The 19490-nt window shown below is 57.3% G+C and overlaps 1 protein-coding gene and 1 pseudogene across 1 annotated transcript in view; one reads left to right on the top strand and one right to left on the bottom strand.

The window, feature by feature from the left end:
• Positions 1-19490, top strand: part of LOC147006592 (uncharacterized) — a 96430-nt gene that overhangs the window by 48316 nt on the left and 28624 nt on the right. The window lies entirely within an intron of this gene.
• LOC147006593 (uncharacterized) lies at positions 1649-10816 on the bottom strand (annotated as a pseudogene).

Here is a 19490-nt window from a genome sequence, read left to right as displayed (position 1 = left end):
GGTGAGAGAGGATGTCCTCCATCGTGAGATTGCGCCCTTGTGCCATCACAATGATGCGACCAAACAGAGACCGGCCAGCTTTCAAGATGATGTCCTTCCCACTTGTTTTCACTACCTTCTTCTTACACATATTTGTGAATGTCTTCAACTTGTTAGTTTTCATCGGATCGTGAAATGGTTTCGCTGATGGGTCGTTCTCCAGTCTCTCGTTCTGCAAAGTGGCAGAACTCTGCTCTCCAATATCACATGCCTTCATCAGGTCAGAGGCAATGTCTGTGGTGCCGATTTTGCAGAAGAAATGCTTATGAGGTCTTGCTTCTCTGAGAATGGGTTGACCCAGGCTTGAATGAGGCTGACGACTGCCGACACTGTTTCCTCATCTTTTTGGATTCTGGGCTGCTGTAGATCAGCATGGTTGAGTTCTGATTGGTTACCATGCACCATGTCTCTGAAGTGTCCAAGAAATGCACTGCGGTACTCTGCTGTTATGTACTACCTTTTGATGGCTCCTGCTTTTAGGCTGAACCGTGACGTGCCTCCAGGAGTCTGAGTGTCCTTGTTCACCGTAACCTCAATTGTCTGATCTACAGGTATCCGGCCAAAGGGATTATTGCTGGACCTCTGCACCGAGAAATGACCTTCCTGGAAGGCTCTATGTACATCAGGATTCTTCTCGGGAAGATTTGTCACCTGAGCAAAGTATGCAGACAGGTACCTGGCATAGTTGACCTTATCGCAGGCAAACCACCATGGGATCAAAGTTCTAATGGCATTGATGTGCAAATCCCAGTTTCCCTCACGAGAAGCACGTAGAAGGCCAAGTATCAGGTGCTCCACCATGTCTATGTGTGACATCCAATATCCCGATAGCTCCCCATTGTTGTGGCGGAGGTGTTCCGTGAAGGCTCTCCACAGGATCATCAACTCTAATAATTGTGGACTGTCGAGGAGATCACTGAAGTTATGTTGGTTGAGATCATCAGCGATGTCGTTCACTTTGTCTACACACGATTTGATCACAGCGCTCTTCTCCTCGTTGCTGTCTTCCCATGCCAGACTCATCAAAGCTTCATAGATGCACTTGTGGACCCTGATAGCACGATTGTACTGTTTGCCGTCAATTACTCCATTAATGGACCCTCCATGACTATCCCGGCTTCTATGCATATGTCCTTCAAACCTGCATCACAGAACTGCTTTCCTATGATACTCAGTGCATTCATGATGGTGTGGAATGTTGCAATCCTCAAAAGTACATGGGAAAAACGCTCTTTGTGCTTCCAGGCAATTTCAACGGCTTTTGCATGGAGTGCTTGATCCATGACTCCGACAGGAGTGTCCAGAGATTGCTCATTTCTGATTAGATCTGACTGCTTGAGAATTTCCGAAACTGTAGTCAACTCTGTAGTTGGTGCATTGATGGTGGGCAGGTACCCAACAACATCTGAGATTGATTCTTGGTCCCTGGTTTTGATATTAAACCCAGTCCAACTTGGGATTGTCTGACAGTCTGAGTTTGTTTGTCTTGTAAGGACCCATGCCAGGTTCTTGTTACAGGTGACTTGAACAGACTCTTGTGCTTCCAGGATGTGGCTCTCACTGGTTGGTAGAGGTTGTGGACCCACACGTGCACAAGCTCCATCGACTTCCAGTTCTTCTTGTTCAATGTTGACTGATCTTTGTTTCAGTTTGTCAATGATTGGAAGTTAAGTCGTGGGTGGATGAGGTCCACAGACCTTTGGCTGGACCGCTATTCCGTTGACTCGATGTGACGTACCTTTTCCAGTAAGTGTCTCCTCCAGTCTGTCTATATTATCCCATGCAAGATTTGTGAAGACATTATGCTTGATGGAGACTGGTAGAACAGCTGTCTGGTTGAAGCCCATTGCTAACTTCTGGAGACACAGAGCGGTATCATTCTCTTCCAGCTGGTCATAAGACACCCCATGTCCAAACTTATTCAGTGTCCGAATGACCTCAATGTTTCCAGTGAGTGCTTTTACCGCATAAGGAAGCAGGAAATGTTTTGGTGGTTTATACTGCCCACGTGTCACAGCGTATATCATGTCCTGGCGAAATGAGTCGACTGGAATAGCAGTCCTTTGGGATTTATTCGTTGGATTGTAGGATTTCCAGTGAGGAGCCCAACCAGAAATCGCTCTTGCTGATTTGGTATGGCGATATGAGAAGCTCCATCAGATGGATGATATGGCCACGGGGTGGAAATCATGTCCTGCTTGATGGCCGTTCGGATATGTGACGAAGTCTGATCTATGATCTTGTTGACATCTGTGGACTTGGCTTTCCAAAGCTTGAGCTCCCCATGTGGAGTTTGATTTTCCATGACAACATCCTTTAATGATACACAGCAGGGAACCATCAACAACTTTCCATTGTCGGCAGGAAATATTTCCACTGCACCTCCAAGCTCGAGCTTCAGTCTTCTGTGCATATTCTTCTTCGTTGAATCCTTCAGAAGATTAACTCCACCAGACAACATTAATGAATGATTCCAGTTTTGTGGTTCAGGATGTGACTGGTATAAGCCTCTTGTTGGGAATAATATCTGCTCTGATGTATTCGAAAAGTTCTTCGAAAGCTTCTCCTTCAACCTTGTGATGCAGTATAAATTCATGTGTCTCTCTCTTCTTCATTCCCATTGTCTCTAGTATAATTCCGACAGCATGAAGTGTGATGGTGTGCCTCGGCAGCAACAATGTCTCGACTGGTTAGTGCTACCATCCTTTCGTCTCCCTTTCTGACGGCACTCTCTCGTAGTGTTTGATCGACTCTCAGTTGTGAAGCTCGCGTTAGTTTTTCACGTGTATTGGAGTGTTTTTGGTACTTGACCTTGCTGCAGAATATGCAGATCGGATCATAAACTCTTGATTCTGTTGTCGATCTTCTGGAAGACCGTTTTGGAGGACAGCCACTACTACCAGGTCGATCACTACTGCTTTCACCTGCTTTCCTTTTCAAAGTCTCCAAGCCTCTTTTCATGGTGAAGATGCTTCTAAATTTTCGATGATAGAACATAATTGGAACTTCTTTGTCCTCAAGCGTTTTTGCAAGGTCTAAAATGGGGACATGGTTCCTGACTTTGGCGGCTTCAAGGAAGGTTATCCAGGAGTCATGACTTTGAGGACTGATTAAATGTTCATCTTCGTTCGATACTGCCTGGTGTATGATGCACAGTTTCTTAGAGGGCAGGCAGTGGTGAGGCGACAGTGAGGGCAGGCAGTGGTGAGGCGACAGTGAGGGCAGGCAGTGGTGAGGCGACAGTGAGGGCAGGCAGTGGTGAGGCGACAGTGAGGGCAGGCAGTGGTGAGGCGACAGTGAGGGCAGGCAGTGGTGAGGCGACAGTGAGGGCAGGCAGTGGTGAGGCGACAGTGAGGGCAGGCAGTGGTGAGGCGACAGTGAGGGCAGGCAGTGGTGAGGCGACAGTGAGGGCAGGCAGTGGTGAGGCGACAGTGAGGGCAGGCAGTGGTGAGGCGACAGTGAGGGCAGGCAGTGGTGAGGCGACAGTGAGGGCAGGCAGTGGTGAGGCGACAGTGAGGGCAGGCAGTGGTGAGGCGACAGTGAGGGCAGGCAGTGGTGAGGCGACAGTGAGGGCAGGCAGTGGTGAGGCGACAGTGAGGGCAGGCAGTGGTGAGGCGACAGTGAGGGCAGGCAGTGGTGAGGCGACAGTGAGGGCAGGCAGTGGTGAGGCGACAGTGAGGGCAGGCAGTGGTGAGGCGACAGTGAGGGCAGGCAGTGGTGAGGCGACCAGTGAGGGCAGGCAGTGGTGAGGCGACCAGTGAGGTCAGGCAGTGGTGAGGCGACCAGTGAGGGCAGGCAGTGGTGAGGCGACCAGTGAGGGCAGGCAGTGGTGAGGCGACCAGTGAGGGCAGGCAGTGGTGAGGCGACCAGTGAGGGCAGGCAGTGGTGAGGCGACCAGTGAGGGCAGGCAGTGGTGAGGCGACAGTGATGGCAGGCAGTGGTGAGGCGACAGTGATGGCAAGCAGTGGTGAGGCGACAGTGAGGGCACGCAGTGGTGAGCGACCAGTGAGGGCACGCAGTGGTGAGGCGACCAGTGAGGGCACGCAGTGGTGAGGCGACCAGTGAGGGCACGCAGTGGTGAGGCGACCAGTGAGGGCACGCAGTGGTGAGGCGACCAGTGAGGGCACGCAGTGGTGAGGCGACCAGTGAGGGCACGCAGTGGTGAGCGACCAGTGAGGGTACGTAGTGGTGAGCGACCAGTGAGGGCACGCAGTGGTGAGCGACCAGTGAGGGCACGCAGTGGTGAGCGACCAGTGAGGACACGCAGTGGTGAGGGGACAGTGAGGGCACGCAGTGGTGAGGCGACCAGTGAGGGCAGGCAGTGGTGAGGCGACCAGTGAGGGCAGGCAGTGGTGAGGCGACCAGTGAGGGCAGGCAGTGTTGAGGTGACCAGTGAGGGCAGGCAGTGGTGAGGCGACAGTGAGGGCACGCAGTGGTGAGCGACCAGTGAGGGCAGGCAGTGCTGAGGCGACAGTGAGGGCAGGCAGTGGTGAGGCGACCAGTGAGGGCAGGCAGTGGTGAGGCGACAGTGAGGGCAGGCAGTGGTGAGGCGACATTGAGGGCAGGCAGTGGTGAGGCGACAGTGAGGTCAGGCAGTGGTGAGGCGACCAGTGAGGGCAGGCAGTGGTGAGGGCAGGCAGTGGTGAGGCGACCAGTGAGGTCAGGCAGTGGTGAGGCGACAGTGAGGGCAGGCAGTGGTGAGGTGACAGTGAGGTCAGGCAGTGGTGAGGCGACAGTGAGGGCAGGCAGTGCTGAGGCGACAGTGAGGGCAGGCAGTGGTGAGGCGACAGTGAGGGCAGGCAGTGGTGAGGCGACAGTGGCGAGGCGACAGTGAGGGCAGGCAGTGGTGAGGCGACATTGAGGGCAGGCAGTGGTGAGGCGACAGTGAGGGCAGGCAGTGGTGAGGCGACCAGTGAGGTCAGGCAGTGGTGAGGCGACCAGTGAGGGCAGGCAGTGGTGAGGCGACCAGTGAGGTCAGGCAGTGGTGAGGCGACCAGTGAGGGCAGGCAGTGGTGAGGAGACCAGTGAGGGCAGGCAGTGGTGAGGTGACCAGTGAGGGCAGGCAGTGGTGAGGCGACCAGTGAGGGCAGGCAGTGGTGAGGCGACCAGTGAGGGCAGGCAGTGGTGAGGCGACAGGGCAGGCAGTGGTGAGGCGACAGTGATGGCAGGCAGTGGTGAGGCGACAGTGATGGCAGGCAGTGGTGAGGCGACAGTGAGGGCAGGCAGTGGTGAGGCGACAGTGAGGGCAGGCAGTGGTGAGGCGACAGTGAGGGCAGGCAGTGGTGAGGCGACAGTGAGGGCAGGCAGTGGTGAGGCGACAGTGAGGGCAGGCAGTGGTGAGGCGACAGTGAGGGCAGGCAGTGGTGAGGCGACATTGAGGGCAGGCAGTGGTGAGGCGACAGTGAGGGCAGGCAGTGGTGAGGCGACCAGTGAGGTCAGGCAGTGGTGAGGCGACCAGTGAGGGCAGGCAGTGGTGAGGCGACCAGTGAGGTCAGGCAGTGGTGAGGCGACCAGTGAGGGCAGGCAGTGGTGAGGCGACCAGTGAGGGCAGGCAGTGGTGAGGCGACCAGTGAGGGCAGGCAGTGGTGAGGCGACCAGTGAGGGCAGGCAGTGGTGAGGCGACAGTGATGGCAGGCAGTGGTGAGGCGACAGTGATGGCAAGCAGTGGTGAGGCGACAGTGAGGGCACGCAGTGGTGAGGCGACCAGTGAGGGCACGCAGTGGTGAGCGACCAGTGAGGGCACGCAGTGGTGAGGCGACCAGTGAGGGCACGCAGTGGTGAGGCGACCAGTGAGGGCACGCAGTGGTGAGCGACCAGTGAGGGCACGTAGTGGTGAGCGACCAGTGAGGGCACGCAGTGGTGAGCGACCAGTGAGGGCACGCAGTGGTGAGCGACCAGTGAGGGCATGCAGTGGTGAGCGACCAGTGAGGACACGCAGTGGTGAGGGGACAGTGAGGGCAGGCAGTGGTGAGGCGACCAGTGAGGGCAGGCAGTGGTGAGGCGACCAGTGAGGGCAGGCAGTGTTGAGGTGACCAGTGAGGGCAGGCAGTGCTGAGGCGACAGTGAGGGCAGGCAGTGGTGAGGCGACCAGTGAGGGCAGGCAGTGGTGAGGCGACAGTGAGGGCAGGCAGTGGTGAGGCGACATTGAGGGCAGGCAGTGGTGAGGCGACAGTGAGGTCAGGCAGTGGTGAGGCGACCAGTGAGGGCAGGCAGTGGTGAGGCGACCAGTGAGGGCAGGCAGTGGTGAGGCGACCAGTGAGGTCAGGCAGTGGTGAGGCGACAGTGAGGGCAGGCAGTGGTGAGGTGACAGTGAGGTCAGGCAGTGGTGAGGCGACAGTGAGGGCAGGCAGTGCTGAGGAGACAGTGAGGGCAGGCAGTGGTGAGGCGACAGTGGCGAGGCGACAGTGAGGCGACAGTGAGGGCAGGCAGTGGTGAGGCGACATTGAGGGCAGGCAGTGGTGAGGCGACATTGAGGGCAGGCAGTGGTGAGGCGACAGTGAGGGCAGGCAGTGGTGAGGCGACCAGTGAGGTCAGGCAGTGGTGAGGCGACCAGTGAGGGCAGGCAGTGGTGAGGCGACCAGTGAGGTCAGGCAGTGGTGAGGCGACCAGTGAGGGCAGGCAGTGGTGAGGCGACCAGTGAGGGCAGGCAGTGGTGAGGTGACCAGTGAGGGCAGGCAGTGGTGAGGCGACCAGTGAGGGCAGGCAGTGGTGAGGCGACCAGTGAGGGCAGGCAGTGGTGAGGCGACAGTGAGGGCAGGCAGTGGTGAGGCGACAGTGATGGCAGGCAGTGGTGAGGAGACAGTGATGGCAGGCAGTGGTGAGGCGACAGTGAGGGCACGCAGTGGTGAGGCGACCAGTGAGGGCACGCAGTGGTGAGCGACCAGTGAGGTCACGCAGTGGTGAGGCGACCAGTGAGGGCACGCAGTGGTGAGGGGACCAGTGAGGGCACGCAGTGGTGAGCGACCAGTGAGGGCACGTAGTGGTGAGCGACCAGTGAGGGCACGCAGTGGTGAGCGACCAGTGAGGGCACGCAGTGGTGAGCGACCAGTGAGGGCACGCAGTGGTGAGCGACCAGTGAGGACACGCAGTGGTGAGGGGACAGTGAGGGCAGGCAGTGGTGAGGGGACCAGTGAGGGCAGGCAGTGGTGAGGCGACCAGTGAGGGCAGGCAGTGTTGAGGTGACCAGTGAGGGCAGGCAGTGGTGAGGCGACCAGTGACGGCAGGCAGTGGTGAGGCGACAGTGAGGGCAGGCAGTGGTGAGGAGACAGTGAGGTCAGGCAGTGGTGAGGCGACAGTGAGGGCAGGCAGTGCTGATGCGACAGTGAGGGCAGGCAGTGGTGAGGCGACAGTGAGGTGACAGTGAGGGCAGGCAGTGGTGAGGTGACAGTGAGGGCAGGCAGTGGTGAGGCGACAGTGAGGGCAGGCAGTGGTGAGGCGACCAGTGAGGGCAGGCAGTGGTGAGGCGACCAGTGAGGGCAGGCAGCGGTGAGGCGACCAGTGAGGGCAGGCAGCGGTGAGGCGACCAGTGAGGGCAGGCAGCGGTGAGGTGACCAGTGAGGGCAGGCAGCGGTGAGGTGACCAGTGAGGGCAGGCAGTGGTGAGGCGACCAGTGAGGGCAGGCAGCGGTGAGGTGACCAGTGAGGGCAGGCAGCGGTGAGGCGACAGTGAGGGCAGGCAGCGGTGAGGGGACAGTGAGGGCAGGCAGCGGTGAGGCGACAGTGAGGGCAGGCAGTGGTGAGGCGACAGTGAGGGCAGGCAGTGGTGAGGCGACAGTGAGGGCAGGCAGTGGTGAGGATACAGTGAGGGCAGCGGTGAGGCGACAGTGAGGGCAGGCAGTGGTGAGGCGACAGTGAGGGCAGGCAGTGGTGAGGCGACAGTGAGGGCAGGCAGTGGTGAGGCGACAGTGAGGGCAGGCAGTGGTGAGGCGACAGTGAGGGCAAGCAGTGGTGAGGCGACAGTGAGGGCAGGCAGTGGTGCGTCGATAGTGAGGACAGGCAGTGTTAAGGGCACACTGTGGTGAGGTGACGGTGAAGGCAAGCGTTGGTGAGGCGACAGTGAGGACACGCAGTGGTGAGCGGACTGTGAGATCACGCGGTGGAGAGCGGACTGTGAGGACAGGCAGCGGTGAGGTGACCAGTGAGGGCAGGCAGCGGTGAGGTGACCAGTGAGGGCAGGCAGCGGTGAGGCGACCAGTGAGGGCAGGCAGCGGTGAGGCGACCAGTGAGGGCAGGCAGCGGTGAGGCGACCAGTGAGGGCAGGCAGCGGTGAGGCGACAGTGAGGGCAGGCAGCGGTGAGGCGACAGTGAGGGCACGCAGTGGTGAGCGACCAGTGAGGGCACGCAGTGGTGAGCGACCAGTGAGGACACGCAGTGGTGAGGGGACAGTGAGGGCAGGCAGTGGTGAGGCGACCAGTGAGGGCAGGCAGTGGTGAGGCGACCAGTGAGGGCAGGCAGTGTTGAGGTGACCAGTGAGGGCAGGCAGTGGTGAGGCGACCAGTGACGGCAGGCAGTGGTGAGGCGACAGTGAGGGCAGGCAGTGGTGAGGAGACAGTGAGGTCAGGCAGTGGTGAGGAGACAGTGAGGTCAGGCAGTGGTGAGGCGACAGTGAGGGCAGGCAGTGCTGATGCGACAGTGAGGGCAGGCAGTGGTGAGGCGACAGTGGCGAGGCGACAGTGAGGTGACAGTGAGGGCAGGCAGTGGTGAGGCGACAGTGAGGGCAGGCAGTGGTGAGGCGACCAGTGAGGGCAGGCAGTGGTGAGGCGACCAGTGAGGGCAGGCAGCGGTGAGGCGACCAGTGAGGGCAGGCAGCGGTGAGGCGACCAGTGAGGGCAGGCAGCGGTGAGGTGACCAGTGAGGGCAGGCAGCGGTGAGGTGACCAGTGAGGGCAGGCAGTGGTGAGGCGACCAGTGAGGGCAGGCAGCGGTGAGGTGACCAGTGAGGGCAGGCAGCGGTGAGGCGACAGTGAGGGCAGGCAGCGGTGAGGGGACAGTGAGGGCAGGCAGCGGTGAGGCGACAGTGAGGGCAGGCAGTGGTGAGGCGACAGTGAGGGCAGGCAGTGGTGAGGATACAGTGAGGGCAGCGGTGAGGCGACAGTGAGGGCAGGCAGTGGTGAGGCGACAGTGAGGGCAGGCAGTGGTGAGGCGACAGTGAGGACAGGCAGTGGTGAGGCGACAGTGAGGGCAAGCAGTGGTGAGGCGACAGTGAGGGCAGGCAGTGGTGCGTCGATAGTGAGGACAGGCAGTGTTAAGGGCACACAGTGGTGAGGTGACGGTGAAGGCAAGCGTTGGTGAGGCGACGGTGAGGGAACGCAGTGGTGAGCGACCAGAGAGGACACGCAGTGGTGAGCGGAGAGTGAGGACACGCAGTGGTGAGCGGACTGTGAGATCACACGGTGGAGAGCGGACTGTGAGGACAGGCAGCGGTGAGGTGACCAGTGAGGGCAGGCAGCGGTGAGGTGACCAGTGAGGGCAGGCAGCGGTGAGGCGACCAGTGAGGGCAGGCAGCGGTGAGGCGACCAGTGAGGGCAGGCAGTGGTGAGGCGACAGTGAGGGCAGGCAGCGGTGAGGCGACAGTGAGGGCAGGCAGCGGTGAGGGGACAGTGAGGGCAGGCAGCGGTGAGGCGACAGTGAGGGCAGGCAGTGGTGAGGCGACAGTGAGGGCAGGCAGTGGTGAGGATACAGTGAGGGCAGCGGTGAGGCGACAGTGAGGGCAGGCAGTGGTGAGGCGACAGTGAGGGCAGGCAGTGGTGAGGCGACAGTGAGGGCAGGCAGTGGTGAGGCGAGAGTGAGGGCAAGCAGTGGTGAGGCGACAGTGAGGGCAGGCAGTGGTGAGGCGACAGTGAGGGCAGGCATTGGTGCGTCGATAGTGAGGACAGGCAGTGTTAAGGGCACACAGTGGTGAGGTGATGGTGAAGGCAAGCGGTGGTGAGGCGACGGTGAGGGAACGCAGTGGTGAGCGGAGAGTGAGGACACGCGGTGGAGAGCGGACTGTGAGATCACGCGGTGGAGAGCGGACTGTGAGGACAGGCAGTGGTGAGTCGGTAGTCAGGACAGGTAGTGGTGAGTCGGTAGTAAGGACAGGCAGTGGTGTGTCAGTTGTAAGGACAGGCAGTGGTGAGTCGGTTGTGAGGACACGCGGTGGTGAGCGGAGAGTGAGATCACGCGGTGGAGAGTGGACTGTGAGGACAGGCAGTGGTGAGTCGGTGGTAAGGACAGGCAGTGGTGTGTCAGTTGTAAGGACAGGCAGTGGTGAGTCGGTTGTGAGGACAGGCAGTGGTGAGTCGGTTGTGAGGACAGGCAGTGGTGAGTCGGTTGTGAGGACAGGCAGTGGTGGGTTGGTTGTGAGGACAGGCAGTGGTGAGTCGGTGGCAGTGTTGGGCACCGATAACGAAAAAGTTAACTTCGATAATGATAATCCCAATTTTTAAGCCTGACAACGATAATCCGGTAATTATAATACAAAGTTATTGGAAGATAACGAGAACTACTTTTTAACAGTAAATAAAAAAAAACAAGGAAAAAGCGATAAAACCCATAGAAAAGGCTTATTTATTCTAAACCAAAGAATAAAATAAACATTGTGCATCTTTTTTCCGCGTCACGTTGCGAACGTTGGCTCCAAGAGAGCTTCGCGTTGTTCTTCTTCACACTGGTACGTGAACCAGCGGCCGTCCACCCAGCGAAGAGGTCGTCATGCATGCTGCTGTCGTTGGAGCTGGTGGTGTTGTCGCCGTTCCGGTCCCTCACGACCCTCAGTGCTCTCTCGACCTCATCCTCCATGGTGGCCTTGAGAGAGACCGTTGGGCCAAAAAAAAAAAATGTTGCATTGGCGTAACCCGCCCGACCCTAAACATTCCGCCGACCCGACGTTTTTTTTTTTGTTTTTTTGCTATCGAAAAATTTTGCCGACCCTATTTTATTGCTATTTTTGTTGTTTTTCTCTCGTTTTCAAGTATCTTGTTGATTGCGATCGCAAAAACCCGGAAGTGTTTCGGACAGAACCCGCCGACAAAAAGGGTGGCACTCGAGCCGGGGGAGATTTTGGGAGGGATTTATGACGAAAAAAAAAATAATAATAAAAAAAAAAGATCCCGACCGACCAACCCTATTTTTCAGTGACCCGTTACGCCAATGCAACATTTTTTTTTTTTTTGGCCTTAGGTTTCTGTCGAACCTGTGCTGCCAGTGGAGCCGGAACTTTGTATGGCAGGCAGCTGTTGGCTGGCTGTCCCGGTCGGTCAGGTTGTGGTTGAACCGGGTGGCGATGGCTGCTTCCAGAATGTCGACCAGAGGCTTCCAGATGGCGAAGCTGTTCCTCATGTTCCTGAGCTTCGTTTTATCAGACTAACATTATCGGACAAAAAGAGAGTTATCGGAAGTTAACTGGTCTGATAACTATAAATGGAAGTTAACTTCTGATAAAAAAAGTTAGCTTCGATAATTAACTGTTATCGGATTATCGCTTTTGTGCCCAACACTGGTCGGTCGTAAGGACAGGCAGTGGCGAGGACAGGCAGTGGTGAGTCGGTAGTGAGGATAGGCAGTGGTGCGTCGGTCGGGAGGGCAGGCAGTGTTGAGAACAGGTAGTGGTGAGGCGACGGTGAGGGCACGCAGTGGTGAGCGGAGAGTGAGGGCACGCAGCGGGGAGTCGGTGGTGAGGGCACGCAGCGGGGAGTCGGTGGTGAGGGCACGCAGCGGGAGTCGGTGGTGAGGGCACGCAGCGGGGAGTCGATGGTGAGGGAAGGCAGCGGGGAGTCGGTGGTGAGGGAAGGCAGCGGGGAGTCGGTGGTGAGGGAAGGCAGCGGTGAGGCGGATCAAGCGGGCAGGCTGTGGACATGCAGTGGTGAGAGCAGGCGGTGGGTGAGGGGATAGCGAGAGCAGGCAGTGGTGAGGGGAAGCGATTACATGGAGAAATGAAGGGGAAGTCAGGGCAGGAAGTGGTGAAAGGGTCGCGAGGGTCTTGTCATGGGATACTGTGGGATTGATGTTGTGTGTTGTTCACCCCAAACCAGCCAACGCAAACCCCCCTTATCCCCCGGCCACCAAATTATCCATTTCTTCATTCCCCGGTGATATCCCTGTACCTGCCCCACTTCTCTCATCCCCACTCTCCCACCCCTCCCCAATATTCCTATTCAATTGAGTCATTCGTTTGATGGACGTATTTAATCTGAATCGTGGTGTTGATGTTGCACAGACATGATAGACCAAATCTGAATTTCTACCTCCTGTGCTAATTTCGTTGTGAATTCCTGTTATGTCTCCCTGGCTGACTCACACAAAGCCAGCATCCCAGGCAGTCTCCCGGGTATCCTGGGTCTCCTGCTCCTCAATCTGGCCATGGCCCCACCATCTCTTTCAATTAATAGGCTATTGCTGTCTGTCTGTCCCGTCCTGAAACACAGAAAAGCTCATTGGAGAGAAAAAGTGCTCCTGACCACATGCAAAGCTTTCCTCCACAGCCTGATGGAGTACAGCTCTCTCCTCTGGGCTGGTGCTCCTGCCTCTCACCTTTCTCAGCTTCATGCTGCGGAAACCAAGGCATTTAGGATCATTGGTATCTCCTGCGGTGAAGCCGAATCTTTGAATCTCTCATCGACTCTCACCGCAGGCAGGTCGGTGGTCTTTGTCTTCCACTGTCTCCTCTCTGGTCTCACCATGGGCTCTGTCTGTGATTTGACCCCCCCCACTCCACTCCCCCATTATTTCCACAGGACATTCAAGATTCGTGAGGAATCCTGTTCTGATAAAAACTACCAAAATCAAGAATCACTGTTCACCTTCACTCTTTCATTCCTCTTTTTCCCCCACCTTTGGAATAAACTCCCACACTCTCTTCAATCCCACTCTTCCCTCCAGGTCTTCTTAACAGCTGTTCACCACCACCTCTTGTCCTCTCCCATCCAAAACCACAATCTTTTCTTCCCCCGTTAATCCACCCCAAACCCACCTTCATCGAATTCCCTGCTTTCCTTCCTGAAAGTCCCTGTCCTGTCCATTTTGTATACCACGTTCCATCCCTCTCTGTTCCACAGATCTCCTCGTCTTTGTTCCCCACTGTTTTGTCCTTCCCTCTCCGGCCCTCTTGTTGTGTGTTGTGCCTCAACAATATTCCATACATCCAGGCGTACAAACATGGCCTGTCGCAGCGAAGTGGGAGCACCCTGTTCCAATGCTTGTATTTAAATAACAGTAAATAAACACAAATATGAGTAAACTGGCCTTCTTGAAACCCTCACAGTCAATTCGAGCATTGAAAAATCTATTAAAAAATGTGTACTTTAATGACCGTCAGATGTCAGGATCCTAAGATTAATGTACGTTAAATGCTATCGGCTGAAAAAGCAGTCATATTTCCAGTTTCAATTTTAGATTTTCAGATGTTGTTTAATTAATCTGATATTCGTCATTGAAACTTGGTTTTGAAAAGTTTATTTATTTAATATATCCTCGTCTGACTTTGAGTGCCTATTCAGGGATGAAAAAATAAAAGTGCCTGTGCTATTCTGTGAAGTGTGCTGAAAGTGGCTGAGGTGAGGCTCATTTTACCAACAATAATCATTATCCAATTTTACAAACATTATAGACATATTTTGATTAAATACCGCTCACTGACCACGCGTTTCAAAATTTCAAATTTTCCACCATTACGCGACAATCAGAATAATACACAATACAATTTTACCTGAATCATTGAATTTGAAATCTCTTTCCCCAAATGATACATTTCTGTCATGACCAATTTGGAGGAAAAATACAGGTTTGCCTCAATTTCCCTCAACAGTGAAAGGGAGATTTTTTTTTCTTGTCCGCCATTATGTGACGATTATGGAATTCTGGAATTCTTGAGGTGAGTGAATGTTTTAAGTCTTTGGACATTGAAATAGATGAATCAGACTGACTTCACAAGTCTATGAGCAATTATGTTCAAATATTTATCTGACAACCATTTGTAGGGAAGAAAATTAAATTTTTTATTCATGGCCATTGAGAAATATGAAAATTTGCCAAAATTTGATACTCTCGTGTCACGACATCCTGGCCTAACAAGTGGAACGGATTGTCATAGTTAGTGTCCATGATATTTAAATGTTTATCAGTCTGGTTCCTTTCCTGAGTTGTGTTTGTCTGAATTGATAAACTGTTTTTTGCCTTGTGTTCCATATATGCTCCAGTTTATGGAATAGTTCATGATTTGATAATTTCATGAAGTTCATTTTTGATAATTTTTGGACAGTTTTGGAATGAAGTGGCTCCCACTTAGCTGTGACAGGCCACATGCATATACAGCCAAGTCGTGAATATAAACACATATATTGAAGTGATGACATATTAAACACACACCTGGAGGGCTCCGTTCCACCTTGTGAAACCCACACGTGGAGAGAAGAACCAACAAATATCTCAATTTACTTTTACTTGAACATTCTCACAAATACATCATGAATTTACACTTTCCTCAAAGAAAATTATCCAGGTTCAACAAGTCTGACACCGTCATCTCACAAACATATTCCAGACACCACACCGAAGAGATTTGTGCATCGATGGGAGATGTGTAGGTTCCTGATGGGGGTGGGGGACAGCCTGATGGGGGCAGGGCGGTGGGGGCCAGCCTGATTGGGGGCAGGGCAGCGGGGGCCAGCCTGATTGGGGGCAGGGCAGCGGGGGCAGCCCGATGGGGGCAGGGCGGCGGGGGCCAGCCTGATTGGGGACAGGGTGGTGGGCGCCAGCCCAATTGGGGACAGGGCGGCGGGTGCCAGCCCGGTGGGGACAGGGCGGCGGGGGCCAGCCTGATTGGGGAGAGGGCGGAGGGGGCCAGCCTGGTGGGGGTAGGGCGGCGGAGGCCAGCCTGATTGGGGACAGGGTGGTGGGGGCCAGCCCGATTGGGGAGAGGATGGCGGGGGCCAGCCCGGTGGGGGCAGAGCGGCGGGGGCCAGCCTGATGGAATGTCGGTGGAAGGTTAACGAGGAATGTTACATTTTAGACCCACACGATCGTTTTGAGTTTATAGATCAATTATGAATCAGGGTTTTCATCTCCATTCAGGTTATGAACGTTAAATATCCCACGGAACAGGTAAAGTAGTCGCCGATCAGCCTGGGGGGTTGGTTGGTATCAAATTGGGGGAGAATGGTCATTGTGATTTTTGGGATGGTGTTGACCCCTTGAGTTAGAAAATATGTGATAGCATTGTGGCAGTGGCAGCTTTATGGGAGTTATTCCATTTTCCCGAAATGGCCGCCAAATGCTCAATACCCTATATAGAGCAGATTTTAGACCACCTCGAGCAGTGATACTGGTGTGTACGACTCGGTTTGAGGGGTCAGATATATCATTTCTGTATTTACCTAAAATATTGGATACAGCCTTAATATTAAAATTCAAGATGGCCACCAAAATGGCTGCAGACACATATTTAAATGACCGCGTTTAAGGTCCTAGAACAGTGACGACAGTGATTTTGGTGTACATTTCCAATATTTTAGGTAAATACAGAAATGATATATCCGACCCCTCAAACCACGTCATAGACATCAGTATCACTGCTCTCAGTGGTCTAAAACCTGCTATATTTCGGGTATTGGGCATTTTGGCGGCCAAGATAGTCACTATGAGCATCCCCTCCCCCCCCCCCCCCGATTTGATACCGACAAACCCCCCAGGCTGAATGTATGTATTTTTATATATATATATATATATATATATATATATATATATATTTGTAAAATAATGTTGATATTATCTTTTTCAGTCGCTCACTGGTCGCTCACCACTGCGTGCCCTCACTGGTCGCTCACCACTGCGTGCCCTCACTGGTCGCTCACCACTGCGTGCCCTCACTGGTCGCTCACCACTGCGTGCCCTCACTGGTCGCTCACCACTGCGTGCCCTCACTGGTCGCTCACCACTGCGTGCCCTCACTGGTCGCTCACCACTGCGTGCCCTCACTGGTCGCTCACCACTGCGTGCCCTCACTGGTCGCTCACCACTGCGTGCCCTCACTGGTCGCTCACCACTGCGTGCCCTCACTGGTCGCTCACCACTGCGTGCCCTCACTGGTCGCTCACCACTGCGTGCCCTCACTGGTCGCTCACCACTGCGTGCCCTCACTGGTCGCTCACCACTGCGTGCCCTCACTGGTCGCTCACCACTGCGTGCCCTCACTGGTCGCTCACCACTGCGTGCCCTCACTGGTCGCCTCACCACTGCGTGCCCTCACTGGTCGCCTCACCACTGCCTGCCCTCACTGGTCGCCTCACCACTGCCTGCCCTCACGGTCGCCTCACCACTGCCTGCCCTCACGGTCGCCTCACCACTGCCTGCCCTCACGGTCGCCTCACCACTGCCTGCCCTCACGGTCGCCTCACCACTGCCTGCCCTCACTGGTCGCCTCACCACTGCCTGCCCTCACTGGTCGCCTCACCACTGCCTGCCCTCACTGGTCGCCTCACCACTGCCTGCCCTCACTGGTCGCCTCACCACTGCCTGCCCTCACTGGTCGCCTCACCACTGCCTGCCCTCACTGGTCGCCTCACCACTGCCTGCCCTCACTGGTCGCCTCACCACTGCCTGCCCTCACTGTCGCCTCACCACTGCCTGCCCTCACTGTCGCCTCACCACTGCCTGCCCTCACTGTCGCCTCACCACTGCCTGCCCTCACTGTCGCCTCACCACTGCCTGCCCTCACTGTCGCCTCACCACTGCCTGCCCTCACTGTCGCCTCACCACTGCCTGCCCTCACTGTCTCCTCACCACTGCCTGCCCTCACTGTCTCCTCACCACTGCCTGCCGTCACTGGTCGCCTCACCACTGCCTGACCTCACTGGTCGCCTCACCACTGCCTGACCTCACTGGTCGCTCACCACTGCGTGCCCTCACTGGTCGCTCACCACTGCGTGCCCTCACTGGTCGCTCACCACTGCGTGCCCTCACTGGTCGCTCACCACTGCGTGCCCTCACTGGTCGCTCACCACTGCGTGCCCTCACTGGTCGCTCACCACTGCGTGCCCTCACTGGTCGCTCACCACTGCGTGCCCTCACTGGTCGCTCACCACTGCGTGCCCTCACTGGTCGCTCACCACTGCGTGCCCTCACTGGTCGCTCACCACTGCGTGCCCTCACTGGTCGCCTCACCACTGCCTGCCCTCACTGTCGCCTCACCACTGCCTGCCCTCACTGTCGCCTCACCACTGCCTGCCCTCACTGTCGCCTCACCACTGCCTGCCCTCACTGTCGCCTCACCACTGCCTGCCCTCAATGGTCGCCTCACCACTGCCTGCCCTCACTGGTCGCCTCACCACTGCCTGCCCTCACTGGTCGCCTCACCACTGCCTGCCCTCACTGGTCGCCTCACCACTGCCTGCCCTCACTGGTCGCCTCACCACTGCCTGCCCTCACTGTCGCCTCACCACTGCCTGCCCTCACTGTCGCCTCACCACTGCCTGCCCTCACTGTCGCCTCACCACTGCCTGCCCTCACTGTCGCCTCACCACTGCCTGCCCTCACTGTCGCCTCACCACTGCCTGCCCTCACTGTCGCCTCACCACTGCCTGCCCTCACTGTCGCCTCACCACTGCCTGCCCTCACTGTCGCCTCACCACTGCCTGCCCTCACTGTCGCCTCACCACTGCCTGCCCTCACTGTCGCCTCACCACTGCCTGCCCTCACTGTCGCCTCACCACTGCCTGCCCTCACTGTCGCCTCACCACTGCCTGCCCTCACTGTCGCCTCACCACTGCCTGCCCTCACTGTCGCCTCACCACTGCCTGCCCTCACTGTCGCCTCACCACTGCCTGCCCTCACTGTCGCCTCACCACTGCCTGCCCTCACTGTCGCCTCACCACTGCCTGCCCTCACTGTCGCCTCACCACTGCCTGCCCTCACTGTCGCCTCACCACTGCCTGCCCTCACTGTCGCCTCACCACTGCCTGCCCTCACTGTCGCCTCACCACTGCCTGCCCTCACTGTCGCCTCACCACTGCCTGCCCTCACTGTCGCCTCACCACTGCCTGCCCTCACTGTCGCCTCACCACTGCCTGCCCTCACTGTCGCCTCACCACTGCCTGCCCTCACTGTCGCCTCACCACTGCCTGCCCTCACTGTCGCCTCACCACTGCCTGCCCTCACTGTCGCCTCACCACTGCCTGCCCTCACTGTCGCCTCACCACTGCCTGCCCTCACTGTCGCCTCACCACTGCCTGCCCTCACTGTCGCCTCACCACTGCCTGCCCTCACTGTCGCCTCACCACTGCCTGCCCTCACTGTCGCCTCACCACTGCCTGCCCTCACTGTCGCCTCACCACTGCCTGCCCTCACTGTCGCCTCACCACTGCCTGCCCTCACTGTCGCCTCACCACTGCCTGCCCTCACTGTCGCCTCACCACTGCCTGCCCTCACTGTCGCCTCACCACTGCCTGCCCTCACTGTCGCCTCACCACTGCCTGCCCTCACTGTCGCCTCACCACTGCCTGCCCTCACTGTCGCCTCACCACTGCCTGCCCTCACTGTCGCCTCACCACTGCCTGCCCTCACTGTCGCCTCACCACTGCCTGCCCTCACTGTCGCCTCACCACTGCCTGCCCTCACTGTCGCCTCACCACTGCCTGCCCTCACTGTCGCCTCACCACTGCCTGCCCTCACTGTCTCCTCACCACTGCCTGCCCTCACTGTCTCCTCACCACTGCCTGCCCTCACTGTCTCCTCACCACTGCCTGCCCTCACTGTCTCCTCACCACTGCCTGCCCTCACTGGTCGCCTCACCACTGCCTGCCCTCACTGGTCGCTCACCACTGCGTGCCCTCACTGGTCGCTCACCACTGCGTGCCCTCACTGGTCGCTCACCACTGCGTGCCCTCACTGGTCGCTCACCACTGCGTGCCCTCACTGGTCGCTCACCACTGCGTGCCCTCACTGGTCGCTCACCACTGCGTGCCCTCACTGGTCGCTCACCACTGCGTGCCCTCACCGGTCGCTCACCACTGCGTGCCCTCACCGGTCGCTCACCACTGCGTGCCCTCACCGGTCGCTCACCACTGCGTGCCCTCACCGGTCGCTCACCACTGCGTGCCCTCACCGGTCGCTCACCACTGCGTGCCCTCACCGGTCGCTCACCACTGCGTGCCCTCACCGGTCGCTCACCACTGCGTGCCCTCACCGGTCGCTCACCACTGCGTGCCCTCACCGGTCGCTCACCACTGCGTGCCCTCACCGGTCGCTCACCACTGCGTGCCCTCACCGGTCGCTCACCACTGCGTGCCCTCACCGGTCGCCTCACCACTTCCTGCCCTCACCGGTCGCCTCACCACTTCCTGCCCTCACCGGTCGCCTCACCACTTCCTGCCCTCACCGTCGCCGCACCACTTCCTGCCCTCACCGTCGCCGCACCACTGCCTGCCCTCACCGTCGCCGCACCACTGCCTCACTCACCGTCGCCTCACCACTGCCTGCCCTC

This window comes from Eptatretus burgeri, unplaced genomic scaffold (genome assembly GCF_056783735.1).
Source record: "Eptatretus burgeri isolate ZD-2024b unplaced genomic scaffold, Ebu_testis_v1 Ebu_testis_scaffold_3162, whole genome shotgun sequence".
NCBI classification, from domain to species: Eukaryota; Metazoa; Chordata; class Myxini; order Myxiniformes; family Myxinidae; genus Eptatretus; species Eptatretus burgeri.
The sequence above is the reverse complement of the archived record's forward strand: the minus strand, read 5'-3'. Positions and strand labels throughout refer to the sequence as shown.